The sequence below is a fragment of the Polyodon spathula genome, chromosome 10 (genome assembly GCF_017654505.1).
Source record: "Polyodon spathula isolate WHYD16114869_AA chromosome 10, ASM1765450v1, whole genome shotgun sequence".
NCBI lineage: Eukaryota > Metazoa > Chordata > Actinopteri > Acipenseriformes > Polyodontidae > Polyodon > Polyodon spathula.
The window spans coordinates 26,272,281-26,289,422 of NC_054543.1; the positions used below are offsets into that span (position 1 = coordinate 26,272,281).

A 17,142-nucleotide genomic window follows, 5' to 3' on the forward strand; every position below is an offset into this window, starting at 1 on the left:
TGAGAACGGCCTGGTCTAGACAGATTCACAGTTGTGCCATATTCTCTCCATTTTTAATAATTGATTTTACTGTGCTTCGGGGGATATTCAATGCCTTCAAAATGTTTTTATATCCTACCCCTAATTGGCGCCTTTTCAGAACCTTATTCCGGATTTGCTTTGAATGTTCCTTCATCTTCATGATGTAGTTTTTGTTAGGAAATGAACTAACCAACTATGGGACCTCCCATAGACAGTTGTATTTAACCTGAAATCATGTGAAACAACCTTACTCCACACAGCTGGACTCCATTCAACTAATTATGTGACTTCTAAAGACAACTGGTTGCACCAGAGCTTATTTAGGTGTGTTATAGCAAAGGGGGTGAATACTTATGCAATCAATTATTTTCTATTTTATATTTGTAATTAATTTAGAACAATTTGTAGATTTTATTTTTCACTTTGACAGTATGGACTTTTTTTGTGTTGATCAGTTACAAAAACTCCTAATTAAATCCATTTCATTCCATTTTGTAACACAAAATGTGGAAAAGTCAAAGGGGGATGAATACTTTTGAAAGCCACTGTATGTGTGTGTGTGTGTGTGTGTGTGTGTGTGTGTGTGTATACACACATATATATATATATATATATATATATATATATATATATATATATATATATATATATATATATATATATATATATATATATATAGATACACACACACACACACACACACACACACACATATATTTATTCAATGTTTAGACTTCATACAACACCAAACAAGATTGTCGGCGCTTGCGGACGGAGGTCTCATTTTGATTTTAAAAAAATTTGTTTGCGTAAATATACCCTTTCAAGTTTAAAACTTAAGCATGAATAAATCTAAATAAATAAAATAAGATGTTTAGGTTTCGTAAAAAAAAAAAAAAAAAACAAGAAAAAAACAAGAAAAACAAAAAACAACCTTTACAAAAAAACAAACTTTTAAAATTAATTCTTACCTTGTCTGATGAACTCCACACAACGTGAACCTCCCGGTATCTACGTTGCCTGTTCCACATTGAATCAGATCTCTTTCCAAGAGATCTTTTTTATAATCCTTATTGGCGCTAATAGCTATAAAATCCACTTCATATCTGCGTCAGGTTGTCTAAATTTCTGCGAAAGCCTAGGTAAGGACTATGGGCCCGATATTCAAAAGATTTGCGCAACGCACAGAGTGTTATGCGCGTCGAAGGTAGCCGTTGTGCCGAAATTGTGCCAAGTTGCCATATTCAAAACATCTTTTTGCACGTCACAATCCATTCTGCGCTGTATAAGGATTATAAAAGGACTGCGTTAACGCCGTGCACACTGCCATTCCAGCACTGACTACAAACAGGCAACAATGGGAAATGTGGGTAGCACACAGCGTGTCGTCACCATTTGGATGTGAATGATGCAAGGCACACCCAGAAACAGCAACCCCGACATAGGCAAAGATAGGGTGTACCGGCCTCGGCACACATGAGGAGCTCAGCAATGAGCAACATGTGTCCAGGTATCGTCTCGACCTATGCCACATGCTGCATGATGACCTGGCCATAACAAACCTGCGCAGTCATGCCTTGTCTGAGCAAATGGTAATGTTTGTCTGTATATGTATTCTGGCTACCGGGACCTTCCTGAAGGTAGCAGGTGATACAGTGGGGATCACCCAGTCAGCCGTGTCCCGCCACCTCGACTGGTTCATAACCGCGTTGCTGAGACGTTCTGAGGAACATATTAAATTCCCCAGTACCAGAGAAAACAGGGAGGAGATAATGCTGGGTTTTTATGAGGTCGCGCACCTGCCATGCGCGGTGGGTGCAATTAACTGCACCCATATTGCTATCCGGGCACCTGTTCCAGTTGTCCTGTTTTATCAGGATTCCAGTTGTATTCGGAATAGTGGGAAATTTGAATAGCTATTCCATGCCATGTAAACAGGGTATTCCGAATTAGTAAGTCCGTATTCTGGATATCAGTACTCTGAAAACATGTTACTGAATACCCACTTAGTATTAGGATACTATCGGAATACTAGCCCTTCTAGACACCTTGTTTAGAGACCATTTTTTTTCTAGACGAGTTGTCGTTTTATAATCTATAATACATAAGACAACGCCTTGTGCGCCCAACAAAGCCTTTGCAAAAACTGTGCACAAATATATTAGTATGTGTTTTTTATATATATATATATATATATAGCCTAGTACTAACTGTTGATCTACTAAAAAAGTTTAAAAAATTTAAAAAAAATAGGGAGATATTGCACAGTCGGCAACCACTTTGGGGTAATACAAGTACTAATATATTTGTATATTTATTTATTTAACTAGGTAGTCACATTGAGATTAAAACCTCTTTTACTAGTGAGACCTAGCCAAGCAGGTAGCAGCAAGTCAATCAGACAACAAGAACAAATACACAGTAAAATAAAATTAAGACATAGGTAAATCACATTTAAAACAATAATCAAAATACAAAAAAGTAGTCAACTATTTAAAACAATTACAACTCTCAGTCACAAAATCATGCAGATTTCTCTTAAATTGCAATAAGTATATCTCGGTCTGCAGCTTTAGTTTGGACTGGAACTCATTCCAGGACCATGGGGCATAATAATCAAAGGATCCTTTACCAGCCTCAGTACGCACATTTGGAATTTTAAAATGCAAAAAAGAATGAGATCTGAGGCTATGGTTACTATGGGAAGCTATAAGGTATTCATTTAAATAAGAGGGTAATTTACATTGAACAGCCTTATATACCAGAATATACCGGTGCTTCAACCTGCGTAAAGCCAAAGAAGTCAAGCCTACCAAATTGTAATATACAATGATGAGTATTAAATCTTGTTCCAGTTCAAGAACATAAGAACATAAGAAAGTTTACAAACGAGAGGAGGCCATTCGGCCCATCTTGCTCGTTTGGTTGTTAGTAGCTTATTGATCCCAAAATCTCATCAAGCAGCTTCTTGAAGGATCCCAGGGTGTCAGCTTCAACAACATTACTGGGGAGTTGATTCCAGACCCTCACAATTCTCTATGTAAAAAAGTGTCTCCTATTTTCTGTTCTGAATGCCCCTTTTTCTAAACTCCATTTGTGACCCCTGGTCCTTGTTTCTTTTTTCAGGCTGAAAAAGTCCCTTGGGTCGACACTGTCAATACCTTTTAGAATTTTGAATGCTTGAATTAGGTCGCCACGTAGTCTTCTTTGTTCAAGACTGAACAGATTCAATTCTTTTAGCCTGTCTGCATATGACATGCCTTTTAAGCCCGGAATAATTCTGGTCGCTCTTCTTTGCACTCTTTCTAGAGCAGCAATATCTTTTTTATAGCGAGGTGACCAGAACTGCACACAATATTCAAGATGAGGTCTTACAAGTGCATTGTACAGTTTTAACATTACTTCCCTTGATTTAAATTCAACACTTTTCACAATGTATCCGAGCATCTTGTTAGCCTTTTTTATAGCTTCCCCACATTGCCTAGATGAAGACATTTCTGAGTCAACAAAAACTCCTAGGTCTTTTTCATAGATTCCTTCTCCAATTTCTATATCTCCCATATGATATTTATAATGTACATTTTTATTTCCTGCGTGCAGTACCTTACACTTTTCTCTATTAAATGTCATTTGCCATGTGTCTGCCCAGTTCTGAATCTTGTCTAGATCATTTTGAATGACCTTTGCTGCTGCAACAGTGTTTGCCACTCCTCCTACTTTTGTGTCGTCTGCAAATTTAACAAGTTTGCTTACTATACCAGAATCTAAATCATTAATGTAGATTAGGAATAGCAGAGGACCTAATACTGATCCCTGTGGTACACCGCTGGTTACCACACTCCATTCTGAGGTTTTTCCTCTAATCAGTACTTTCTGTTTTCTACATGTTAACCACTCCCTAATCCATGTACATGTGTTTCCTTGAATCCCAACTGCGTTCAGTTTGAGAATTAATCTTTTGTGCGGGACTTTGTCAAAAGCTTTCTGGAAATCTAAATAAACCATGTCATATGCTTTGCAATTATCCATTATCGATGTTGCATCCTCAAAAAAATCAAGCAAGTTAGTTAGACACGATCTCCCTTTCCTAAAACCATGTTGACTGTCTCCCAGTACCCTGTTACCATATAGGTAATTTTCCATTTTGGATCTTATTATAGTTTCCATAAATTTGCATATAATAGAAGTCAGGCTTACTGGTCTGTAGTTACCTGGTTCAGTTTTGTTTCCCTTTTTGTGGATCGGTATTACGTTTGCAATTTTCCAGTCTGTCGGTACCACCCCTGTGTCAAGAGACTGCTGCATGATCTTGGTTAGCGGTTTGTAAATTACTTCTTTCATTTCTTTGAGTACTACTGGGAGGATCTCATCCGGCCCAGGGGATTTGTTTATTTTAAGAGCTCCTAGTCCCTTTAACACTTCTGCCTCAGTTATGCTAAAGTTATTTAAAACTGGATAGGAACTGGGTGACATGTGGGGCATGTTGTCCGTATCCTCCTTTGTAAAAACTTGTGAAAAGTAATCATTTAACATATTTGCTATTTTTTTTTCTTCCTCTACGATTTTGCCATTTGTATCTCTTAAACATTTAATCTCCTCTTTGAATGTTCTCTTGCTGTTGTAATATTGGAAAAACATTTTGGAATTGGTTTTAGCTCCCTTAGCAATGTTCATTTCTATTTCTCTCTTGGCCTTTCTAACTTCCTTTTTGACTTGCATTTGCAGTTCTGTGTACTCTTTCTGCGTACTTTCTTTTTGGTCCTTTTTTAATGCTCTGTAAAGTGCCTTTTTTCGCTGAATATTTTTTTTAATTGATCTATTAAACCATTTTGGCAATTTAGTTTTACATTTAGATTTGTCTACTTTAGGGATATAATTGTTTTGCGCCTCTAGTACTACATTTTTGAAGAACAACCATCCTTCTTCTGTGGGTGTTTTCTCTATTTTACTCCAATCTACTTCTGTTAGTCTCTGTTTCATGCCTTCATAGTTTGCTTTTCTAAAATTGTAAACCTTAGCTTTAGTCTTTACTTTTGGGGATTTAAAAAACACTTCAAATGAGACCATGTTGTGGTCTGAGTTTGCCAGTGGTTCTCTGACCTCTGTTTTAGTTATTCTATCTTCGTTATTTGAAAAGACTAAATCAAGGCATGCCTCCCCTCTAGTGGGTGCCTTCACAAATTGTGTTAGGAAGCAGTCATTTGTCATTTCCACCATTTCTATTTCATCCTTCGCGCTACCCACCGGGTTTTCCCATTTTATTTGGGGGAAGTTGAAATCCCCCATTAGTATGGCTTCTCCTTTGCTACACACATTTCTAATGTCATTGTATAACAGATTATTGTGCTCACCGTCTGAATCTGGCGGTCTATAGCATGCTCCTATTATTATGCCTTTTGAATTTTTGTCTGTTATTCTGACCCATATTGATTCGGTTTTATTTTCTTTGTCCAGGTTTAACACCTGGGCTTCAAGACTGTTTCTTATGTATAGCGCTACCCCTCCTCCTCTTCTGTCCTGCCTGTCTTTCCTATACAGTGTATACCCACAAATATTATATTCGTCCCCATCACTCTCAGATAACCACGTTTCTGTAACACCTATCACATCATAGTTACCTGTTAGTGCAGTAGCTTCAAGTTCTAGAATTTTGTTTCTGATACTTCTAGCATTTAGATAAATGTCTTACCTGAGTTTTTGTTCTTGTTTTGTTGCGGTCTCCCTTCTGTTTTTTTGTTGATTTCTCCCCCCTTCCTTTCTAGTTTAAATGCTTCCGAACCTGCTCGAGGATCTTTTCTCCGAGTAGACTAGTTCCCTTGTTATTTAAATGCAGTCCATCCCGTCTATACAGATAGTCCTCGTTGTAGAATGTGGTCCAATGATCAAGATAGGTGAAGCCTTCCCGTGTGCACCACGTCTTCAGCCATTCGTTTTGATTAATTATTTCCAGCTGTCCATATGGTCCTTTGCAAGGTGCGGGTAGTATACCAGAAAATACCACAGTTTTGGTTTTCTCTTTTAATTTCCTTCCTAGCTCTCTGAATTTATTTTGCAGGGATTTTGGTCTGTCTCTTCCAATGTTGTTTGTACCGATGTGGACGACTACTACCGGGTCGTCTCCTGTTCGTTCTAGGAGCCTGTCCACGTTCTCAGTGATGTGCTTGACCGAGGCTCCCGGAAGGCAGCACACTGTTGTAGTAAGGGGGTCCAAACTGCGAATTGAACTTGCTGTGTTTCTCAATATGGAGTCCCCAACAATCATGACCTCCCTTCTTTTTGCTGTCTGGTCACCACTGTCAATAGGGTCCTGTATGTTGTTCCTTTCATTCTCTTGTTGTTGGTTCTGCTCATCACAATTCTGAAGTGACTCAAATCTGTTGGTTGTTTTGATTTCTGGTGGTGGTGTTTGACGAAGTTTCTTTTTTTCCCTGCTTCTGCCTACCTGAACCCAGCTGTTCTGACCTATCTCCCTGGTGGCTTTCAGTCTGTTAGGGGTGATGCAGACTTCCATGAATTGTGGGTGTGCCAGTTCCTCAAGATCCTGTTGCTGTCTCACTTCTTCCAGCTCCATTTCTAGCATACTTACTAGTTTATGCAAATCCTGGATCGCGCGGCACTTTACGCACACTTGGTTTAGCTCCACTGGGTTTTCTCGGATTTCCCACATCAAGCAGGTGTCACAGATTACAGGCTTGAAGACCATGTTGAGGTTTTTTTTTTTTGAAGTTTAGTTTCTTCTGCAGCCGTCAACCTGCTTTCAAACTGCTTCGAAACTGCTCTGTACTTTTCCACGCCTGTACTTCTCCCACTCGCTGTCGCTGGGAAGACTGCCTTGTTTAACTGCGTTGTTCTGCTGTGCTGTCGGCTCCTCCCCTCGCCCGTGTCTCAAAACGGCGCTGAATTTGAATCAGCTGCTCCGAGTTTCAGCTTGTTTGTTATCAGAAAAACACACGCGTCTGTCTGACTTTGAGCTGCTGCTATGTTTCCCCAATGTCCTCTGTTTTCTGATTAAAGCAATTCAAGATGCAATTTCTCCTTTCTGCTTCGAAACTGCTCTGTACTTTTCCACGCCTGTACTTCTCCCACTCGCTGTCGCTGGGAAGACTGCCTTGTTTAACTGTTTACAAAAAAGAGGCTTATTGCTTGTATGTTTTTGCCGCAAATTGACTATGGTGATGGAGTATATAGGTTTGCATCACCATAGTCAATTTGCGGCAAAAACATAAAAGCAATAAGCCTCTTTTTGTTTCCATAATAACATATAGAACATGTTCATATCCTAGTGACGTTTATAGCGGATTCCCATGCCCAACAGACGAGTGTGGAAACATGCTCACCTCTGTCCAGCACACTGCCTTCCTTGTTGTGCAAATGTCTGTTCTGTTCCTTTAACACGGTCCTATTAGCATACGGTAATGCATTGGTAATTAGAAACATGTAATGCAAATGTATTCTAGGTGGACATTCAATATGCACATAGTGCAATCAAATTTGAAATGGGCGAAAGCCTTAATTCATCTGAATATATCAATATCTGCGCGATAATTGTGATGCGCTAGTTCCAATAACTGCGCACCGCTGGCTCAAATAGTGTCGGAGTAACAGTCCACTCTGGGATACCAGCCCCACCCCAATGTCCTCACCTAGGTAGAAGCAGTGTTACATGATGACCTTGGTACCATGTGCAGTACAATTGCTTAGTATTTAGGTGTCATCGTAATTGCCAATTAGAGTATGCCACACCACAGCCAGACACAGATGGAGCCCATTAAGTATGCATTACTGGGAGGTGGATGAATAGTAAGCTGTGCTCAATACGCTTCAACGGTTTTCTGATCAACTGCTTGTCCGTTATGATAATGATGATATTCGCATGAACTGCGATGCACTGTTTTACACGCAATAGTACAGAGCCCTCCCCCCACATCCGCACACACTGTATGGGCGGATCAGTGTTTTATTACTGGGTATTGTATTGATATGATGGACAGCGGTACTCTGTTTATATATACAGTTATATGTGTTCTTCACTGCTCCACATGCACATCGACATCCAACGTGTACCATCAAAGTATGGAAATGAAGATTGAGAGAAGGATGAAGAGGGGAGGGGGGTCATGCCTGTTATCTTTGCTGTGTGTTGTCACACATCTGGAAATTAATTGTATAAGTACATCATACACCCATCTTGTGGCCCATTGCTATTCCATAGGTTGCTGCGTATTATGGGTGTAGGGGTGTGTGTAGCTGCAACTATCACCGTCAGGGCACTCTTGCTGTGAAAGGCATGCTAGCGTTTGCTAAAGCCAGACTGGTGATACGAACAACCAACCAAAGACCTGTATTTTCTCGCAGCAGTCCAATCATAAGTTAGCTGAGGCGGGACAAACAGTTCTGTTAACTGTAATTTCTGGCTGTTTTTATGCAGCTGTCCAGTCTGCTGTATGTCAATGTTGCTAATTGTACAGAGACTGCTCATTTACTGAGAAATCATAGTAAGCTACAATTAACATTTTAGGAGCGTATTTATAATTAATTATTATTCTTACAAAAAAAATGTCATAACGAAAAAAATCCATTCCGGCGACACTCAAAACCTTACAAACTGGCCTTAATCATGATGTTCAACTGGGCGAGTAGAATGAATAACATAACGCATTTCTGTGTATTGTGTATATAAAAATGCTTGATTGATGTTTACTTTGCAGGTGTATGAACTCGTTACATTTACAAATCAGAGTGTGCTACCACAGTAGACTCTGTCACGGCACGACTTATATAAAAAAAAAATGTAAAAATCAAATATAAAAAAACCAGACAGTATTTTTTTTTTTTTTTTTTTTTTTTTTTTTTAAATTTTACTTCAAAAACATATAGCTGTGTCGGATCAACTGGACTTTAAAGAAACCTATATCGTATATCCTTAAGATACAATACTGTCCACATTCAATAAAACAGTGGCGTTATCAGTTCATAATTTGAAAAGCCAAAGCACTATTTCTTTGCGAGGCACAAAGAAGACTGGGCCCTGTGTGCTTTGCGCTTTTGTTATTTTTGATCGTAAAAAAAAGTATAGGGCTATGTGACAGGATGACAGAGGGCTGAGGCTCAGAGACAATGTAAAGTAAAAAATAAAGTTATTTATTTAAACAAAATAATCAAATAAATAGGCACAAGGGCCAACAGAAAAGAGATTCAAACAGAAATAATAAGTGAACTTACAAAGTAAATGGTCGGGTTCCAAGCCTTTTTTAAACAAGACACTCCTTTCTTCCAAAAACACAAAACTCTCCAACACAAAGCAAACTCCCAAACAAAAAAAACACCTCCCAGCCAGGGCCTCTCCCCTGGCTTTTATCCCCTGTGGCTGGAGCCCAATTAATCAATAATTACTAATTCAATTAGAGCTCCAGCCACATTCTCACATGTTTTCCTGGCAGGGAGGAAATTAACACCCTCCCTGCCAGTTCCAAACACATTCATATAGACGGGGCAGTTCCCCGTCACATTTCCCCCCCTTGTGCCAAGCACACATGGCCCCAACGGCCACCTCCCCCCTCAAGTCCCAAAGTTCTCTGTCCAGTCCTGGGATAGGGAGACGTCCGTGGTCCATGGGGGCGGCCAAGGTGGAATATTTTGTGCTCCATCTGACATCCTCCCGGCGGGACTGAATCCTCGAGACCAGGGACTCTCTGTTGGCGGAGGTGGGAGCGGCGGCCCGGCTCCCTCTGTTGGCGGAGGTGGGAGCGGCGGCCCGGCTCCCTCTGGTGGCGGAGACGGGAGCGGCGGCCCGGCTCCCTCTGGTGGCGGAGGCGGGAGCGGCGGCCCGGCTCCCTCTGGTGGCGGAGACGGGAACGGCGGCCCGGCTCCCTCTGGTGGCGGAGACGGGAACGGCGGCCCGGCTCCCTCTGGTGGCGGAGGCGGGAACGGCGGCCTGAATCCCTCTGGACCCTCTGGACCCCCTGGCGACATTGAACCCCCTGGCAACGCTGGACCCTCCGGCTCTCGGGGCAGTAGCTCCATCCTCTCTAACTCTCGGGATGGCAGCACCTTCTCCCTGGGTGATGGCGGGCCAACAGCGACCCCAGGCGACGACGGACCAGCAGCGACCCCAGGTGACGGCGGACCAGCATCCCTTGGAAAAAGCACACTGAGAATTTCTCTAGGCGATGCGGGCAGGGCGGCAACCCCAGGCGATGCGGGCAGGGCGGCAACCCCAGGCGATGCGGGCAGGGCGGCAACCCCAGGCAATGCGGAGCAGTTGGCAACCCCAGGCAATGCGGAGCAGTTGGCCTCCCCAGGCCATGGCGATCCAGCACCCCCAGGCCATGGCGAACAAGCATCCCTGAGTGAAGTGGTCAGAGCATCCTTGGGCGGTGCTGTGCAGGCATCCCTGGGCGATGCTGTGCCTCTTAGCCGCCGGGCAGCTTGTCTCCGCACTCCCCTCAGCAGCCGGTGGAGGAAGAGACAGCTACGGCTGTTCCCCCTCTGCTGGCGGTGGAGGGAGAAACAGCGCCCCCTGTTCCCCCTCTGCTGGCGGTGGAGGGAAAAACAGCGTCCGCTGTTCCCCCTCCGCTGAAGGTTGAGGGAGAAACAGCGCCCGCTGTTCCCCCTCCACTGAAGGTTGAGGGAAAAACAGCGTCCGCTGTTCCCCCTCCGCTGAAGGTTGAGGGAGAAACAGCACCCGCTGTTCCCCCTCCGCTGAAGGTGGAGGGAGAGGCAGCTCCGGCTGTTCTCCCTTTGCTGGTGGTGGAGGGAGAGGCAGCTCCAGCTGTTCTCCCTTTGCTGGTGGTGGAGGGAGAGGCAGCTCCGGCTGTTCTCCCTCTACTGGCGGTGGAGGGAGAGGCAGCGCCCACTGTTCTCCCTCTACTGGCGGAGGTGGCACCAGCAGGCGCTCTTCCCCTGCTGGCGGAGGTGGCACCAGCAGGCGCTCTTCCCCTGCTGGCGGAGGTGGCACCAGCAGGCGCTCCTCCCCTGCTGGTGGTGGTGGGAGCAACAGGCAGTCCTCCCACGACGATGGCGGCGGAACCAGCAGGTACTCCTCCTCTGCTGGTGGCGGTGGGAGCAACGGGTAGTCCTCCCCGAGGGTGGAGGCGAGACCAGCAGGTAATCCTCCTCTGCTGGTGGTGGTGGTGGTGGGAACAGCCTGTATTCTTTCCTTGCGGGTCCCTTCAGCCCTAAGCCTGTGTGTTTCCCCTTCTGGGGCTGTGGACGCACCGGCTCCTCCCGCTCGGGCCGTGGATGCACCGACTCCTCCCGCTTGGGCCGTGGACACACAGATTCCTCCCGCTCGGGCCGTGGACGCACCTACTCCTCCCGCTCGGGCTCCTCCCCTTCGGGCTGTGGACGTTCGGTCTCCTCCCTCTCGGGCTGTGGAAGCTGCGGCTCCTCCTCTCTGGGCTCTGGGAGCGGCGGCTCATCCTCTCTGGGCTCTGGGGGCGGCGGCTCCTCCTCTCTGGGCTCTGGGGGCGGCGGCTCCTCCCCTTCTCTGGGCTCTGGGGGCGGCGGCTCCTCCTCTCTGGGCTCTGGGGGCGGCGGCTCCTCCCTCTCTGGGCTCTGGGGGCGGCGGCTCCCCCTCTCTGGGCTCTGGGGGCGGCGGCTCCTCCTCTCTGGGCTCTGGGAGTGGCGGCTCCCCCTCTCTGGGCGACAGCAGCAGCTCCCCCTCTCTGGGTGATGGCAGCGGCTCCAGTGATGGTAGTGAAGGCGGTATTGGTGGAGTGGCTGCCGAGGACGGGATTGGTAGCTGCTCCTGGTCCAGGTCGTAGGGACATTCTGTCCAGCTGTGGCCATCCAGCTCACAGCGCCCACACCAGTCAGCTAGTGGCCCATCCGGACAGGACCTCCACCCGTGGTCTTCCTTCCCGCACCAGGTGCACCACGGGAACAAGCTCACTGGGTCCTCCCACAGCTTGGGTTGGTGATGGCGGCTGCTGCTTCTGCTTCTGCTGCCTCCGCCTTTTCCCATTCTGCTCTCCGCTCAACAACTCAAAAAATCCAAAATTCCAAAAAAAAAAAAATTCAAAAATTCCCCCGAAAAATACTACTCTGAGCCTCTAGGTGGTGCTATCCCACCCTGACACCAAGTGTGACAGGATGACAGAGGGCTAAGGCTCAGAGACAATGTAAAGTAAAAAATAAAGTTCTTTATTTAAACAAAATAATCAAATAAATAGGCACAAGGGCCAACAGAAAAGAGTTTCAAACAGAAATAATAAGTGAACTTACAAAGTAAATGGTCAGGTTCCAAGCCTTTTTTAAACAAGACACTCTTTTCTTCCAAAAACACAAAACTCTCCAACACAAAGCAAACTCCCAAACAAACAAAAAATACCTCCCCTGGCTTTTATCCCCTGTGGCTGGAGCCCAATTAATCAATAATTACTAATCATTCAATTAGAGCTCCAGCCACATTCTCACATGTTTTCCTAGCAGGGAGGAATTTAACCCCCTCCCTGCCAGTTCAACACATTCATATAGACGGGGCAGTTCCCCGTCACAGGCTAGTTACTTTTTTTTTCTCTTTCTCTTTCCTCTGTTTTTGTCTCTATGCCTCCATCTGTTCAAAGTGTGGTTCCCAACTTCCCCCTTCGTCTAACACAAATTTATGTTTCATGTGTGTAGACATGTCAGTTACTCCTACTCTCAAGAAATTCCCTTCCCCTTTGGTGGTTCACCGTTCCGATAAGGGTCGTTCTACACCCTCTACCTCTAAAAGAGCAGGGAGCCCCAGATAACAGTGGGGTCTGGGGTATCTCCGCCCAGGAAAAGAATGAGAAAGTCAACTCATTCCCGCAGCATCAGAGAGAGAGACTGTGATGAGTCAAAGGGGTTTCGGTCTGCAATTCAGCCTCCCAACAGTAGAAGGCATCAAACCAACTCGGGACTTCCCTTACCAAGGTCTTGTGACCATGACAAAAGTCATCTTTTTGAGGGGCGGCACCTTGGTGAGGGGCGGAAGTACGAGTATGTAAATTCCAGCCACTGGAGTCAAGTGAAGTTAAGGATACCTGTCAGTCTGGGATTGGTGATCCACTGACTACCGGGGCGGGGTTTGCATACTAAAGGGAACGTGCTACTGTGTTCAGGGTTGGTCCTGAGGAATAGAGGCGGGGAAAAAAAGGCTGGAGGGAAGTACGTGCGGGGTGGACTGTGTTATTTACTTTTAATTACGGACGGAGGCCTTACTAAATTTGCTCTTTTCTATTTTTATTCCTTTTTGCTTCATTTTTGGATTGAGCAGATCACGAAGAGGATTAAGAGGCTTCCGTTCCTTTATTTTTGATTACTCCAGCACTCCCTCCCTCACATCCTTCTTTATTGTTTTTTTCCTTTTCCGTGTAATATTAAATAAAATTTTTATTTCTTTTACATGTAAATCGCTGTCTGGAAAATCCATTTTTACTCACACGCCTCACAGAGACATATTGGCGAAATCAGCTACCGCCATTACAGAAGCTCCATCAGCCAAGGCTTTTCGACCCCTTCGCAGCTACCTATGCCTAAAGATCTTTTCTTTCAATGGTTAAAAGAATATTAGCAGTCTAAACAAGTACAACTTTTATAGCCTGTAACAACAGATACAGTCGCACCCCGAAGTTCACAGGCGCGATACTTTCCAGATGCCCCCACCCTAGGAGAGGATGACGTCATCGAGTCCGCCCCAAAGGATGACGTTTGTGAATATACAGGCAGCCCCTCTCCTATATACACTGATGCAGATGTTGAATTGAGAAGGATTTCATCCTTTCTCAAAGTACAAACCTAGACCTGTGCAGATCAGGATGACTTCCTTAGCATTTTGGATGGAAGGGACAGAAAAGCCTTTGAAGGGTTCCCCTTCCATGAGGAGGTCTGGAGGCCTGTTGAGGCTACTTGTTGAAGCTGACACCCTGGGATCCTTCAAGAAGCTGCTTGATGAGATTTTGGGATCAATAAGCTACTAACAACCAAACGAGCAAGATGGGCCGAATGGCCTCCTCTCGTTTGTAAACTTTCTTATGTTCTTATGTTCTTATGTACTTGGCAAAAACCTGCTTCTTTTGCACCATGCCTGCCCAGAGTAGATAAATTCTACAGGGTACCACCTTTTCAAATAACCTAAGTTGGATACCATCATGGCTACACCAACTGCAGGTATGTCTTCTAGATCTGTTTCTTTTATTGGGTCTGATAAAAAAAAAAAAAAATGCAGCATGTGGATCATAATTACCAGATCCATGCAGCTAAATACTAGCTTATGCTGTGGAACCAGCTCTCCTACACCTGAAAATCTAGAGGTTGCTATGCAGCTAGCAGAAGAGGGAAAGAACACTGCCAAACTTCAACTGCAGGCTGCATGTGATACCATTGATACAAACGCCAGAGCCATGGCTAACGTCATCCCTGCAAAGCGGTACAATCAAATGAGGGCATCTTCTCTATCTGCGGACACCCAAATAAAAATATTGGAGCTACCCTTTCAGGGTGATTTTCTATTTGGCACCAACCTTAAGGGTTAGGGTTAACCTTAAGGATTCCTTGTCTGACATGAAAGAGACTAGGCAGGCAATTAGATCTTGCTCTTCTACAGGGAGAGGTACACCATGCAACAGGGTTTTTTTTTTCAACAGGCAGAGGTCATTGAGAAACCAGCCACCTCAACCTTGGTTCAACAGGCAGGGCTGCTTTCAGCGTGGCCAGGATTTCACACCACATAGAATAGGATGTGGCTATTATAAAGAGGGAGGTAGACCCTCTACCTCCTCCTGACTTGGGCTTACTGATCAGCAAAGAAAAGTCATCTCTCATCCCAACAGTCTCTAATCTTCCTGGGAGCACAGTTCAATACAGTATCAGAAAGAGTTTACCTCACAGAAGAACTGCCACAATCCGACATATGGCAAAACAGTTCAAAGTAGAAACCAGAATAACAGCTCGTTCCTATCGAGAGTTTCTGGGGCACACAGCAGCATCAGTCTTTCTTGTAAGAGATGCGGCGTTACATATGAGACACATGCAAAGATGCCTTCTTTCTTCTTACCGCATCAGGGTCTCCCAAGGGGCAGCCACAGAAGCCAGATGGTGGCAGCTTTCACCACAGCTAGGTATGGGGATGCCACTATCTCCACATCCTCCTACTCTGTCTATATACAGATGCCTCCCTGTCGGGATGGGGAGCTCACCTAGTGGATGCTCAGGTCCAAAACAAAATCGAAACAAAAATCTCGCCACATAAATTACTTGGAGCTCTTAGCAATCTCCCTGGAGCACAGTTCAATACAGTATCAGGAAGAGTTTACCTCACAGAAGAACTGCCACAATCCGACATATGGCAAAACAGTTCAAAGTAGGAACCAGAATAACAGCTCGTTCCTATCGAGAGTTTCTGGGGCACATAGCAGCATCAGTCTTTCTTGTAAGAGATGCGGCGTTACATATGAGACACATGCAAAGATGCCTTCTTTCTTCTTACCGCATCAGGGTCTCCCAAGGGGCAGCCACAGAAGCCAGATGGTGGCAGCTTTCACCACAGGTAGGTATGGGGATGCCACTATCTCCACATCCTCCTACTCTGTCTATATACAGATGCCTCCCTGTCGGGATGGGGAGCTCACCTAGTGGATGCTCAGGTCCAAAACAGAATCGAAACAAAAATCTCGCCACATAAATTACTTGGAGCTCTTAGCAATCTCCCTGGCACTATGGCACTTTACCACAACATTAAAACAAAAAACAAGACTGATCCTCACAGACAACACCACAGAAGTAAAACACAGAAACCATCAGAAAGGCACAAAATCATGGGACCTCTACTCTAGCCATGAACATCTGGAACTGGTGCAGAACACAGGGCACCTCTATAAGGGTGTCTTATTTACCAGGACTCGACAAGTGTGGCAGACTGTGGCAAAGTGCCCAACCCTGTGTGAATTTTATGTTGTATGTTAATGTTGGTGTATAGTCATTGGTACACGGGATATAAACGGGTCTGTGTAACACGAGTGTTTAAAATGTATATTTGTATTTAGGCACGAGGATAGCACAGCACTTCACGTGCAAGTAAAAAGTAATAATATGTGAGCACGGGGAATTGCACTTTATTAATTCACATGCAGTTGTACCGCGACTCCACTGAATGATTGATTAGCAATCGAGTTTCGGTACAGCTGCATAAAAGCAGCATGTTTTCAATCACTCCGGCTTGTGTGTTCGGTGAGTGGAGAACAAGATTGGAGACGGAAGTAATAATAATAATAATAATTGTAGTAATAATAATAAAAATAATAGTAGTGAAAAATATCTGCTCACCATGTTTTGTTTAGTGTTAGTCTTTTGTTTGTCTGTTTATTTTGGCCTCACATGCAGTGTGCTGTTTTTGTTACAAACCTTTTATTTTCTGACTGTCTGTTCATTTATTAAATGCTGAGTGAGACCATTCGCTGAGCTCCACCTCTCTCTTTGTTTATTTCCTGGTTCCTGTTTCTGGTCTGACGTCACCCACTCCGGTCGTCTTTGTGACACAGACTTACTCAGCAGGGTAATGGCACCCCACGAATGGAGGATCCGGCCAGATATACTAGACAGGGTATTCAACAAACTAGGTCACCCAAAAATAGACCTGTTTGCAACAGCAGAACATGCCCAGCTACCATTCTTTTGCTCCTGATTTCACCAGGAGACAGCAATAGCAACAGACAGTCTGTCCATTTCATGGGCAAACGACCTGATTTACGCTTTCCCACGCTTACCTCTAATCCCAGCGGTGAGAAGAGACAGAACCAGTCTCATACTAGTAGCCCCCTACTGGCCCAAGAGATATTGGTTCTTTGAGATTCTACAGCTAACCGAGACAAAACCCATCCACTTTCCGCAGAACCTCAATCTGTTATCTCACAACAGGGGGAAACTACTACACCACAATCCAGCACTTTTTTATTAAAGGAGTGAACCATCTAAACCCTCCAAGTAAACATCTGTTTTCCCCAATAGCGCCTCAGTCTGGTACTTACAAGCTCTTGGGTCCTCCCTTTGAGCCCATGGCAACTTGTGACATGAAATACCTGACATGGAAAACAGCATACCTGATGGCAGTGACATCTTCAAGAAGGGTAAGAGAGCTCCAAGCACTGGTTATTGACGCTC

General features: G+C 44.7%; 1 protein-coding gene across 2 annotated transcripts in view; it reads right to left on the minus strand.

Annotated features, from left to right (window-relative positions):
• The window catches only part of LOC121322029 (mitogen-activated protein kinase kinase kinase 2), a 145,059-nt gene that overhangs the window by 85,584 nt on the left and 42,333 nt on the right, over window positions 1-17,142 (minus strand). The gene's annotated exons all lie outside the window — the stretch shown is intronic.